A 13,339-nucleotide genomic window follows, 5' to 3' on the forward strand; every position below is an offset into this window, starting at 1 on the left:
ATGCAACTTCCGGTTGCGGAGATGTTGGCCAGTCAGTGAAATAATCCTCACTGGTTTGTTGGTCCTTTGCAGGTTTCTTGATTTTCTTGAGTGGTGCCTCTACTCACGAGGGAGATGTAGGCTAGTTGCAAAGCCTGGAGGTCTTCTGGGGCTTTTGAGGTCAGTCAAGTGGTTAGCTCCTCTGCAGTGGCGATTGTTGGAACTCTTGTGCAACAATCAGGGGCCTTGAAGCCTCTTCTGGTGCATCAGGTCCTCTGTTCTCGTCCTGTCGGGTTCTTTGGTGCTATCTCCTTCTCCTGTTAATCTAAATTCCTAGTATAGGGGAGCCCACTAAATATTGAATTTAGTAGGCGTTTTTAGGGGGAACCTGGTAGTGTCCAATGGGACACTTACATTAGGGTGGCTACACCCACTACAGTGACTACTTCCTGTGGGAAGGGTCACTCCCCTAAACCTAATTGGCTGTTTTCCTCCATTCCAAAATGAAGAAAACTGAAATGAAGGGTCAACTTCACATGCAAGCCCTTAGGGGTGGTGCATGCTCAGTGAGGCAACTCCTCCTACCCTTTGTCTGGTTTCCCGCCTCTGCTCCCACCCAAAGTGGGGGTTTCCAAGGGGGGAAGCCATCTGCTGCTAGCCTGGGGGCTCGAGTTTCTGGGGCTGTAGCCCTTTGATGCTCACCGCCAGGGTGTTGCACATTCCTGAGGGAGGGGGGGATAGCTCCTCCACCCAGGAAGGGCATTGTTCCCAAACCAGGGAGCCTGGGAATCTCCCCCAAGTTTTGTGGATTGACTGCCTCGAGGTGGCAGGCTGGATGGAACCAGTCAGCAACCATGCCAGTTAGGTTATCTTTTGCAGGGGGCACCTCTAAGGTGACCCGTGGGTACATATGGGGATAAATCTAGTACTGGTACCAGTTTGGATTTATCATCCTGAGTTGTTTGGTACCAAACAACCCAGGGTGCAGATTAGCCATCATGTAAGTGGGAAACCCATGTTTGACCAGTGTCTAGTACATGTATTTAAAATGGCTGTTCTGTTCACTTACTATGTCTTTGGTTTGACAAGGACACAGTGGGGGCGTATTGCTCATGCAGCTAAGCCCTCACACATAATACGGCACACCCTGCCTTAGGGCTGGAAGGCCTACTAGAGGTGTGACTTACCCATAACATAAGCAGTGTGGGGTGTACAGGGTACACAGAGAGGGTGCCATGTTGAGTTTGTCCTTTTAGTCTGGCAGTGCTGGGTGCATGTGGGTGCAGGGCCCTTGGGGGAGCCACAAGCAGTGCTGGGCCCCAAGGGGTCTACTCTTAATATCTCTTGCCCTGGTTACTGGGGTACCCATTTACTAGGGACTTATAGGGGTATTTAAGAGTGTATCCAATTGTGGCAAGCATCACAACAGATTTAGGGAAAGAGCTCTGGCCCAGGGAACCTGGTTAGCAGGGGCCCTGGGCACTACCAACTTCTAGAAACATCAACATCAGGCAAAAAAGGGGGTCTAACCATGCAAAAAGAGGCCTCCTCTGTCAGTGAGGCATTTGAGAGAGGCAAAACCATACAGAAACAGCTCAGGTATGCAAAGACTGCACAGTTCGGGACGGGATGGCACTACACTGGCAAGGCTAGCATCAGGACCTCAGTTGAGAGAAGAGGTCTAAAAATTCTAAACAATATGTATGTGGCTAAGATGCTGCAGTTGTGATATTATTTCACATGCCAAAATAATTGCAGAACATGATTGTAGACTGGAAATTAACATGTATCAACTAATGTTAAGTTTTATGAGGGAATGTCCTTAGTGGCCCCCGCCCCAGAGATGCTTGGTGTTTATATATTTAAATGGCACTGCCAATGATGCAAGCCATTTGCAGAGAATAGGTTTTTCAGAAGGGACTGCAGTTTTTCAGACTATGCCCAACTGGGGTCCTCACTACTAGATAACTCCGTTCTTCGGCAATGAAAAACCACCGGTCAAGCTGACAGAGCATGGTACTTTCAGAAGACAGGCATCTTTCTAATGAAGAAGGAAGTATATGAGAAAAGTCCCTGAAGCTACATAGTGCCACTAATTATCAGTCAGGCCTGCAACCACCTCACAGGACTGGTATGGAGATATAGACAGCGAGGACTGGCCTAAATCTACTGGGTCCTGTAAAGCCTCAATGAAGCCCTGCTGGATCCAACTTGAACCAAAAGAGACTGAGGAACACCCCAGCATGTGATGGTGATGGGTGCCATCATATTCAGTGATATTATGATGACAATCGATAGTTGCACAACAAACTAACATGTAGACTGTGAGCCTGATTACAACCTTGGCAGAGGGGATTACTCGTCACAAACATGACAGATATCCAGCCTACCATATTACAAGCTCCATTACATCTTAAGGAACTTCTAATAAGGTGGATGGGATGTCTGTCATGTTTGTGTCAGAGTAATCCTTTCTGCCAGGGTTCTAATCAGCCCTTTGTGTTTCTCTTTGGGAGAACAAAGTATGATAGATCCAACATTATTATTCTTCTAAGTTGTTTATAAAAAAAATGTGCACAAAGAAACACCCAGAGCTTGGATGTGGTGGTGAAAGTGGTAGGTCTGGGCAGAATTTGAATTACAACGGAGTAATTGGACTAATTTTGGTATTTCCATGTTGGTCTTTGATGCAGATTTAGCGATAATAATGCAATTATACCCCCTCATGTAATCAAGAGTAATTTAGGGGAATAAATCCTACAGCGAGAGCAGATTTAAGGAGCATGAGTTGCTGCTTTTTACCATTTGGGACGCAATGGGTGATTTTCCAAGCAGCAACTATTGCTAAAAACCAGGAGTAAGCTGAATGAAAACACTACCCCAAGTGCACACTTAGCACTTGCTCTTCATTTTCTGTTTCAGTTAGTGCTATTTACTAGCACGTAATGCATCCCCACATTCATTTTGGAAGCAAAGGGATTTTTATAGTTAAAAAATTACTCTTGTTGCCTAACTTTGTGTAATCTCACAGACTTTTTAGGTGATTCTGTGTGATTACACTACACAGAATTATGTGAGCTACTCCCACCCCTAGACTTAGTTCAGTATGAAGAACAGCAAAGTAGTACCATCAGAGGTTTCAAATGACAGGAAGATAGTGAGAAGAGCGATAGAAAATAGAGAAGTGTTCATGTTGCTAGCTCACCTTATCATCCCAGTAGGAACAGGGGATGGTCACACAGACCCATCACCATAGTAAATATTAGGATATCAGCAACACAAAATATAAATCATTCCATCAAGGGTGTAACTTAAGGCTTTCTTTTTTCACTTTTATTTATTCTTAGAGTCAAAAGACCACATTCAATATTGATAATTTGCATTACTTCAAATGAGAATTCCAAGTTTGAGCCCAATAGCTAATTTTATATTTTTAGTCAATGAATGTTTTGTTTCTATCATTGACTGTATAACCTGCATTTTGATAAGCTTGCCAGCATGGGTGGAGAAAATATTGTGCTTCCTCATTAAATAGTCTGAGGTGAGTGCTGAAATGCACCATAAGTGCAGGATAAGTGCAGTTAATAACAAAAGTATCAATGTTAATAGCCAACTGATATATGACTTCCAAAGCAGATGTCAATGTCTGTAAAAGGACTTTGGCCCTCATTAAGACATTGGCGATAAATGCCACCTACCACCACACTGACGGCCGCCAACATACTGCCACGGTGGTGAATATCCGCCCACCATATTATGACACACACCAATCTGACTGAACACAACCACATACACAAATCTGCCAGACCAAAGGTCAGTGATAAATTGGCAGTCCCAAAACCCATACTGTTACACCAACAAAACAATGCCCACCACATTATGACCCATGAATCACCACAGCGGACATTCAATGGTGGTAAACCATTGGCGGTACATACCACTGCGCTCAGAATGAGATCCAGGACAAAGACAGAGAACGATACCAAGACCCCCGCCAAGAAATGAGACCGCCCTGAATGTCATCCTTTTGTCCCACCTTGTCACCCTGTCCATCCTCAAACTGCCCCAGCTCCACTTCCTATGCCCCTTTGGACAATGCACCTGTGAAACAAATAGACTGGACTCTTCCATGGACATTCCTCCACCATCACCTCTCACCATTTTACAGCATTCTCCAATATTGAGCACCAAAATAAACACCCTTAAAGCACAAAACAATCTGGAGTCTGTCTGTGACAAAATGCTCTTTCACTTGTAATGTCAACATACCTATGTCGCACAGCTCTAGTCCATGAGGAAACAAAGCAGATGTCACACAGTGGGACCCACATCTGTGAAATCGAAAGGGAAAGTGACAACTCAGTGACCATACACTGGGTGAAAAGGACAGACATGAGAGAGGTTATAGTGTTAAATTACATGTAGTAGGCAGGTTTGTCTTCTTACCTGTGTCTCACTGAAAGTATTGCAGGATAACTGATTTCCTGTTGTGGATGTCGTCTTCTTCTGCTTCCTCGTCTTCACTGTCCACAGGCTCCACAGCTGCCACAACACCTCCATCTGGACCATCCTCCTGCAGAAAAGGCACCTGTCATCGCAAAGCTAAGTTGTGAAGCATACAGCAGGCCACGATGATCTGGCATACCTTCTTTGGTGAGTAGAATAGGGAACCACCTGTCATATGGAGGCACCTGAACCTGGCCTTCAGGAGGCCAAAGGTCCTTTCTATAATCCTCCTAGTTCGCCCATGGGCCTCATTGTAGCGTTCCTCTGCCCTTGTCCTGGGATTCCTCACTGGTGTCAGTAGCCATGACAGGTTGGGGTACCCGGAGTTACCTGAAAATGTTGAGGGACAACTGTTAGACACACACTAAGCTGTAGGGATATCCCCAGACCCAGACAACTATTCCCACTGATTTTGTTCCAGGTGCTAACCTAATAGCCACACACGGTGCCTCTGGAGTTGCCCCATCACATAAGGGATGCTGCTATTCCACAGAATGTAAGCGTCATGCACTGAGCCAGGGAATTTGGCATTCACATGGGAGATGTACTGGTCTGCCAAACACACCATCCGCAGATTCATCAAATGATAACTCTTCCAGTTTCTGTACACCTGTTCACTCCTGCGGGGGGGACCAAGCCACATGTGTCCCATCAATGGCACCTATGATGTTGGGGATATGTCCCAGGGCATAGAAGTCACCTTTCACTGTAGGCAAATCCTCCACCTGAGGGAAAACGATGTAGCTCCGCATGTGTTTCAGCAGGGCAGACAACACTCTGGACAACACGTTGGAAAACATAGGCTGGGACATCCCTGATGCTATGGCCACTGTAGTTTGAAAAGACCCACTTGCAAGGAAATGGAGTACTGACAGCACCTGCACTTGAGGGGGATTCCTGTGGGATGGCGGATAGCTGACATCAGGTCTGGCTCCTACTGGGCACACAGTTCCAGGATTGTGGCACGATCAGTCCTGTGGGTGATGATTACATGTCTTTCCTCCATTGTCGACAGGTTCACCAGCGGTCTGTACACCGGAGGATGCCGTCATCTCCTCACATGTCCCAGCGGACGGTGCCTATGAAGGACAACAGCGAGCACCGAGTCAACCAACTCAGAGGTACGTACACACAGCTTACACAGAACACGATACATAATCCGAAATTAGCATGTATGTGTGTTGAGGTAAGGCCTAGGTATGTGTGACGCAGTTTAAAATAGAGCCATGTGGGCCCCTGAAATGGCAGCTGCCTGACCTGTAAAGTGGGGCAATGGGATATGAGGTACCTGTGCTGGCGTTGTACACCGTCGCGGTAGGTGGTCGAAGACCGCGGCGCAATTCTACATTGGTTAACATTGGACCCTATGGGTCCCAGGAGCCAATGAAGATGTATGCCGGCGGTGACATTACGCACCGCCGCGGACGTGACTGCCATTTTCTATCTGTTCAATCACTCGATACCTGATCTTCAACAGGAGAGGACCTACACTGCAAGTTCTGCTGTGACCTCAGTCTGGAAGAGACAATGGCTCGTGCATCTGGGGAAAAGGCCCCTGCCTTCACATCGGAGGAGTTGGAGAAACTTGTGGATGGGGTCCTCCCCCAGTACACGCTACTCTACGGTCCTCCAGACAAACAGGTAAGTACACTGGGAGTATGCTGTATGGGCTATGTATGTATGGAGTGGGGTGGATGAAAGATGGGGGGGGAGAATGAGATGTGCATGAAACAACGGTGAGTGCATGTGCCACATGGCAAGGGTAGGGATGCGGGACAATGACTGTGATGGTGCAGTTGGTAATAACTTCTCTTTTACCCCTGTACAATTCCTGTAGGTCAGCGTCCACCAGAAGAAGGACATTTGGCGTGCCATCGCCAAGGACGTCCGGACCCTGGGGGTCTATCACAGACAGAGCACCCACTGCCGCAAGAGATGGGAGGACATTCGCCGCTGGAGCAAGAAGACGGCAAGGGCCGAGCTGGGGATGACCTCCCAACGTGGGAGGGGTGCCCGTCGCACCACGACCCCCCTGATGTTCAGGATCCTGGCGGTGGCGTACCCGGAGTTGGATGGGTTCTTGAGGGCATAACAGCAGCAACAAGGGGGTGAGTACACTCTGATTCTACTGCACTCAGCGTGCAGTGGAGGTGTCTGGGTGGGGGAGGAGGGCTGTGGGTTCCCCTAGGCCAGGGTGAGTGTGCTTGTTAGGTCCCCTTTTTCAGGTAGGCCCTGTGGCACCCCACCCCACCTGGGTACAGTGCCAACTACACCTAGTCAGGCTCCTGTGACATCCATGTGTGCAGATGTCGGCCATAGCCTTGTAGGCCATGTCCCAGGGATTGCATAGTGGACCCCAAGTGCACGGCGTAGTGCAGGGGGCTTTTGTGTCTGTCGTGTCCGCCAACGGTTGCAGTAATGCATGCACTCAACATGTCTTTTGTCTGTGTCAGGCCCATCTGTGCCCCCCATCTAAGGTACAGCCACCACCCCCCTTCCAGCACCGCCCTCCCAGCAGCCCCTCAGCCTTTGCCCTGTGCCCGCTCACCCAGGAGAGTGGGCATCTCCTTTGCCCCAGGCACCTCAGGCCCTGCCCCAGTCAACCCTGCTGCCCTCAGTGAGGAGGCCATTGACCTCCTCAGGTCCCTTACTGTTGGGCAGTCTACCATTTTGAATTCCATCCAGGGTGTAGAGAGGCAGTTGCAACAAACCAATGCATTCCTGGAGGGCATTCATTCTGTTCAGGCAGCCCTTCGGCGAGCTTTTCAGACTCTGGCCTCAGCACTGATGGCAGCCATTGTCCCTGTCTCTAGCCTCCCCCTCCAACTTCCTCCACCCAGACCCACACCCCTGTACCTCAGCCTACCCCAAGCACACCATCAGACCAGCATGCACACACCCCAACACACAAAGGAAGCTCTGGCAAACATAAGCACCACACATCCCACAGGCACTCACTCAAACATCACACACATGCAGACATAGCAACATCCACTGCCTCCACTGTGTCCCCCTCCTCCTCGTCTCCCTCCTCCCTCCCAGTCTCATCTCCACTCACACCTGCATGCACTACATCTACAGCCACTACTTCCATTACCAGCACACACACCACCACACCCTGCTCACGTGCAGTCACCACCCCCACAACCATTCACACATCCCCGTGTCCTCTCCCAGTGTGTCTGTGACGCCACCTCCCAAGGTACACAAACGCAGGCACACACCCGCCCAACAGCCATCCACCTCACGACAGCCTCCAGTGCATGCATCTTACCCCAAAGTCACCAAACGTACACCTCCTACAACCACAACCTCTTCCTCCACTCCCAAACCCCCTCCAGCTACCCGTCCCAGTGTTCCCAAGAAACTTTTCCTGTCCACCCTTGACCTCTTTCCCTCAACTCACCCACCCTAGCCCTACTCTCCAGGTCCCAACCTAGCACCTCAGCCACGACATTGGCGGGATGAGTGGTGCCAGTAGTCACCAGATTCTGGAGTGCACCAGGCAACAGGGCAGCCAGTGTGGCAAGGAGCCACAGCACGGACAATCCCCCACCTGTCCAGCATCAAAAGTTGGCCAGTGCCCGGCGGGAGAGGGGGAAGACACCAACCACCAAAGCCGCTCCCAGGGGTACAGGTGGGATTGTGGAGTCAGCTGCGAAACCTTCCAAGGTGGGAAGGGGCACAAGAAAGCCAGCAAGTCTGGGAAGATCGTCACGGCGGAGAAGACTACCATCAGCCCCGCTGCCCAGGAGGCGACCGCCATCAGCCCCGCTGCCCAGGTGGCGACCGCCATCAGCCCTGCTGGCCAGGAGGCGACCGCCAGCACCAGCCCCGCTGGCCCAGACAGGACAGCCAGCAGCAGCCCCGCTGGCCCAGACAGGACCGCCAGCACCAGCCCCTCTGGCCAGGAGGCGACCGCCAGCACCAGCCCCGCTGGCCCAGACAGGACCGCCAGCACCAGCCCCGCTGGCCAGGAGGCGACCGCCATCAGCCCTGCTGCCCAGGAGGCGACTGGCATCAGTACCGCTGCCCAGGAGGCGACCGCCATCAGCCCCCGCTGCCCAGGAGAAGACCGCCAGCACCAGCCCCGCTGGCCAAGAGGCGACCGCCAGAAGCAGTCCCAGACAGGACCGCCAGCACCTGAGTCGCTGCCAAGGACACCGCTGCCACAAGCACCGCTGAACAGGACACCACCGCCACAAGCACTACTGGCCCATGAGCGCCAAGAGCACTGACGCTACTGAGTCTGCCACAAGCAGGATGAAGCACTCTGGGCACCAAGCCCCCTCCAGAACCAGTGGAGATTTACATCCACTACCTCAGTCCTTGGCAGGATGAAGCACTCTAGGCACAAAGCCCCCTCCAGAAGCAGTGGAGAAAGGCATCCACTACCTCAGTCCTTGGCAGGATGAAGCACATTGGGCACAAAGCCCCCTCCAGAACCAGTGGAGAAAGGCATCCACTACCTCAGTCCTTGGCAGAATGAAGCACTCTGGGCACCAAGCCCCCTCCAGAACCAGTGGAGATTTACATCCACTACCTCAGTCCTTGGCAGGATGAAGCACTCTGGGCACAAGCCCCCTCCAGAACCAGTGGAGAAAGGCATCCACTACCTCAGTTCTTGGCAGGATGTAGCACTCTGGGCACAAAGCCCCCTCCAGAACCAGTGGAGAAAGGCATCCACTACCTCAGTCCTTGGCAGGATGAAGCACTCTGGGCAAAAAGCCCCCTCCAGAAGCAGTGTAGACTGTTATCTACTTGAGAGACTGTGGCTTTGCACTCCCCAGGATTGAACAATGGGCAAGCCACCCACTGTAGAGACTTGAGAGACTGTGGCTTTGCACTCCCCAGGATTGAACAGTGGGCAAACCACCCACTGGAGTGAATTGAGAGACTATGGCTTTGCACTCCCCAGGATTGAACAGTGGGCAAACCACCCACTGGAGTGACTTGAGAGACTGTGGCTTTGCACTCTCCAGGATTGAACAGTGGGCAAACCACCCACTGTAGAGACTTGAGAGACTGTGGCTTTGCACTCCCCAGGATTGAACACTGGGCATGTAGCCCCCTCGTGGATTTGGCATTGGGCACTCACCGGCTGAGGTGCCCCCCCCTTTCCCTTCCCCCTGAGGAGCCTGTTTTATTTCTATCTGATGCCCCTGCAGTGTTCTCTCCGTCATATTCGGGTACCTTTTGTGGGCCTCGACCATGCAATGTGGGCCCAGTGTTCCACGGACTTAAATGGAGCAATACCTGGACTCCTATTATTGGTGTATATATTTGTTAATAGTGTATATATATTTTTGCGTACTGGATTTTAATAGATTACAATGGTTACACTCATTTCCTTTTGTCTTTGCATTCTTCCTGGGGGGTTGGAGGGTGTAACTGTAATCTATCATGCTGTACTAGTGTGTGTGTTGTAGTGGGTGGGGGTTTGCGTATTGCGTGTGTGTGTCCCTGTTTTTTACCTCCCCCTCCCCTGTGTCTTAGGTGCAGTACTCACCGTGGTCTTCGCCGCCGGCGTTCGTGCTCCTGGTAGGGGAGCAAGAAGATAAAGGCTGGGAAAATGTGAAGCTCTGGTTCCATGGCTTCCTGGTTCCTCGTGGGGTGTGTAGAGGTGAGCGTTTTCCATTCGTATTCCAGTTTCCGTTGTGTTTTTGTTTGCGGTGAATGGTTGTGATACTGTGGGCGGTACATTGTCCTCCGCCTGTCTGTTGGCAGTGACCGCAGCGCTGTTTGTTCGTACCGCCGTGGCGGTCGGAGTGTCAAAGTGGCTGTCTTTGTTGGTGGTTTCCGCCACGGTCATAATTCCAATTTTTTTACCGCCGGCTTGTTGGCGGTTTTAGCACCGCTTTAACACTGACCGCCAGGGTTGTAATGACCACCTAAGTTTGAAGGTAAAAAGTTGACCGGGACCTCCCAGCCAGTGTATCCGAGGAGGGCTCCAGGGATGTCGGATCAAGATCTAGGTTTACTCTTGTCGAAGGATTTTCACCTCGAAAAAACAACTAAGTCCGAAGGTAAAAATCTCCACCGAGGATTCCCGCGATGTGTATCCAGAGAAGGGCTCCAGGAGGTCGGATTGGACTGGCAGGTTCGTCCCGCTGAAGAAAATCTTCAGAAAAACGACTAAGTGTGAAGGTAAACTTTTGACCGAGGCCTCCCGCGGCCTGTAGCCAAGCTGGGCTCCATCGCGGTCGGACTGAAACTTTGACTTTGCCCCGTTCGAGGTACAACCAGATGACCCGATTGGCGCTTTTTGTTTCTAGGCGCTAAAAAAACAATAATTCTTTAAAAATTTAAATCTCAGGTTCCCCTTATCCGATTTTATTTGTTTCTGTGTCATTTTAAAGATAAAAATATAATCTATTTATATAAATTGGTTTTGGATTTTTAAACAGTTTCCTGTGTTTTATATAAATTCTGTTTTGTAATATTTGAATGCTTTACACTCTGTCTCCTAAGTTAAGCCTTGTCACTCATTGCCAAGCTACTAAGGGTTGAGCTGGGTTTAATTTACTGAGACCTAACTGGTCCTAAGTGAAGGTTAGTGGCCTATTGCTAAGAGTAGGTACCTACCTGCCCTTACCAATAACCCATTTTCCAACATTTTTTGTTCCTGGGAACATCGCTGTCTCATACCCTTCATGTTAACATTTGTGACAAGTTCAGTACATTCAGGTTTCTACACACGTCACCTGATACACAGTTTCTAGTAAAGGCAGGAAAAACTATTTTTGCTACTGATATATTTTGGGTCAACTTTCAGTTAGAACAATACACGTTTATTCAGCAAAGCATGAGATGCCATTTTATTCTGACATTTCATTATACTAATAAACAGCAGTGCAATATTAAGGCTCAGACCTCTGTAACTTTAAGGCCTACATTTAACTTAATCAAATACATAGCATTTAATCGTAAGTACAACCCATTACTGCATTTTTTCATTATTATAAGTGCTAAATAAACATTATAAGCTGTTTAGGACACATTTTCATGCATATGGCGGCCATTCAAGTGGGGATGGCGGTCATTCAAGTAGTCACATTTTCGAGTTGCAAGTTATTTTCTGTGTTAATTCATGTTCTATGCAAATACAAATTACAGAGTACATGAAATAGTTGTTAGTAAAATTTTCAGCGCTCAAACTGCTCTCCAGTTAGAGAGCACATTACTTCAGCTCTGCCATTCATCCTACTCCTGTCTACAAAACCGTATCCCAGTTCACCCACCTGAAGCAAAGAGATAAGCTTGCCCCCCAGGCAATAGTACCAACTGAAAACGTGGCCACAGTGGGAGGGCCCTTGACACATAGGCTGGTTTGGACCATGCCATACGAGATGCATATGACCAGTCCCAAGTTTCCAGGCATTGTAATGCAGAAAATACTCTCATCGTTTAATTAAAAAAGACCAGTGGCTGCCATTTGCTATTCCCTGCTCAAGACTGGTGTGAGAGAAAACTGAAACATAGAAGTATAGATGTCTTTACAACTCATGCAATTCCCATATGTCTTTTCCAGACAGTCTTCACCATGCAGATGTCTTTACCATCCATGCCTATACCACACATACCTTTACCACTCCTGGTAAGCATATTTAAGGTAAATGTATCCTCCAAACCCCCATGTATATAATGATTTTTTACTTTTCAGGGTAGTAGAGCCCCCTTCCAAACACTCCATTGGCTAGATTTACAAAGCTCTAGCGCCACAAGAGCATCACTTTTAGTTACTGTCCTGTGGCGTTGTGTTCAGTGCACCACATTTACAATGTGGCGCTAATCCACTTTTTGAGGCTTAACACCGCCTTGTACATATGGATCCCTCCGATGAAGTTTTCTGTGGCAGAGGGTCGTGCAATGGGTGCTGCAGTGGATGTTCCAGTGCAACACCCATTGCTTTTGATGCTGCCCCAGATTTACTAAAAAGGTGTAAATCTGTGGCAGCCGAAAAAACTAAGGCCACCCCAGGGGTGGGGTTAGCATGGCACAACAAGGATGGAATATTTGTATTCCTCCTAGTTTTTTGTGCTTTTTCCATGTGTGAGAGCAAAAGGCTATGAATGGTTGTGCATGTGCAGGAACGTGTCCCTTCCTGCACATAAAAAATCATTCAAAAATGTTGATTTTCTACTTCAACGTGTGCTGCATTCTGCAACACACATAGGATTGCCAAATTACCATTATAGATTGTTTATGTGCAATAAGGGACACTTTCCTGCACATAAACAATCACTCCCCTCAACGCAGACACCCTAGCACTATGGTGCAAGGATGCCTGCGTTGGTGCAGGCTACTTAATTTAATGTTGGCGCAGGGGGAAACACAGGGGAGCTCTGTATTCCAGTAAATACGGCGTATCCCTGCATTTCAAAACTGGCAGGGCGCTGCTTTTTTTGGTGCAGCACCAGGCTGCACTAGTTTCTTGTAGATCTTGCCCCACATTTTTTATTATCCCCTAACCTTCCTTTACCGCTACCCACTCCAAACCCTAAAATTACTCTTGTCTCACTTTACCAGTAACCTCACCTAAATTGTAAAATTACTCTTAACTCCTTTCATTACTGCCCACACTAAATCTTAAAATTATTCTTATCTAATGTTACCGTTACCCACCCCAAGCCATGAAATTACCTTCACCCCCTTTTACCCCTCCCCACCCTAACCCCTAAAATTACCCATACCGCCCTTTACCACTGCCCACTCCAAAACCCTAAAATGACCCTTTCCTTTACTGCTGCCCACCCCTAAACCCTAAAATCACCCTTAACTCCCTTACCCCTCCTTTACCACTGCCCACTTCTAAACCCAAAATGTGCCCTTACCTCCCTTCACCACTACCATC

This window comes from Pleurodeles waltl, chromosome 11 (genome assembly GCF_031143425.1).
Source record: "Pleurodeles waltl isolate 20211129_DDA chromosome 11, aPleWal1.hap1.20221129, whole genome shotgun sequence".
NCBI lineage: Eukaryota > Metazoa > Chordata > Amphibia > Caudata > Salamandridae > Pleurodeles > Pleurodeles waltl.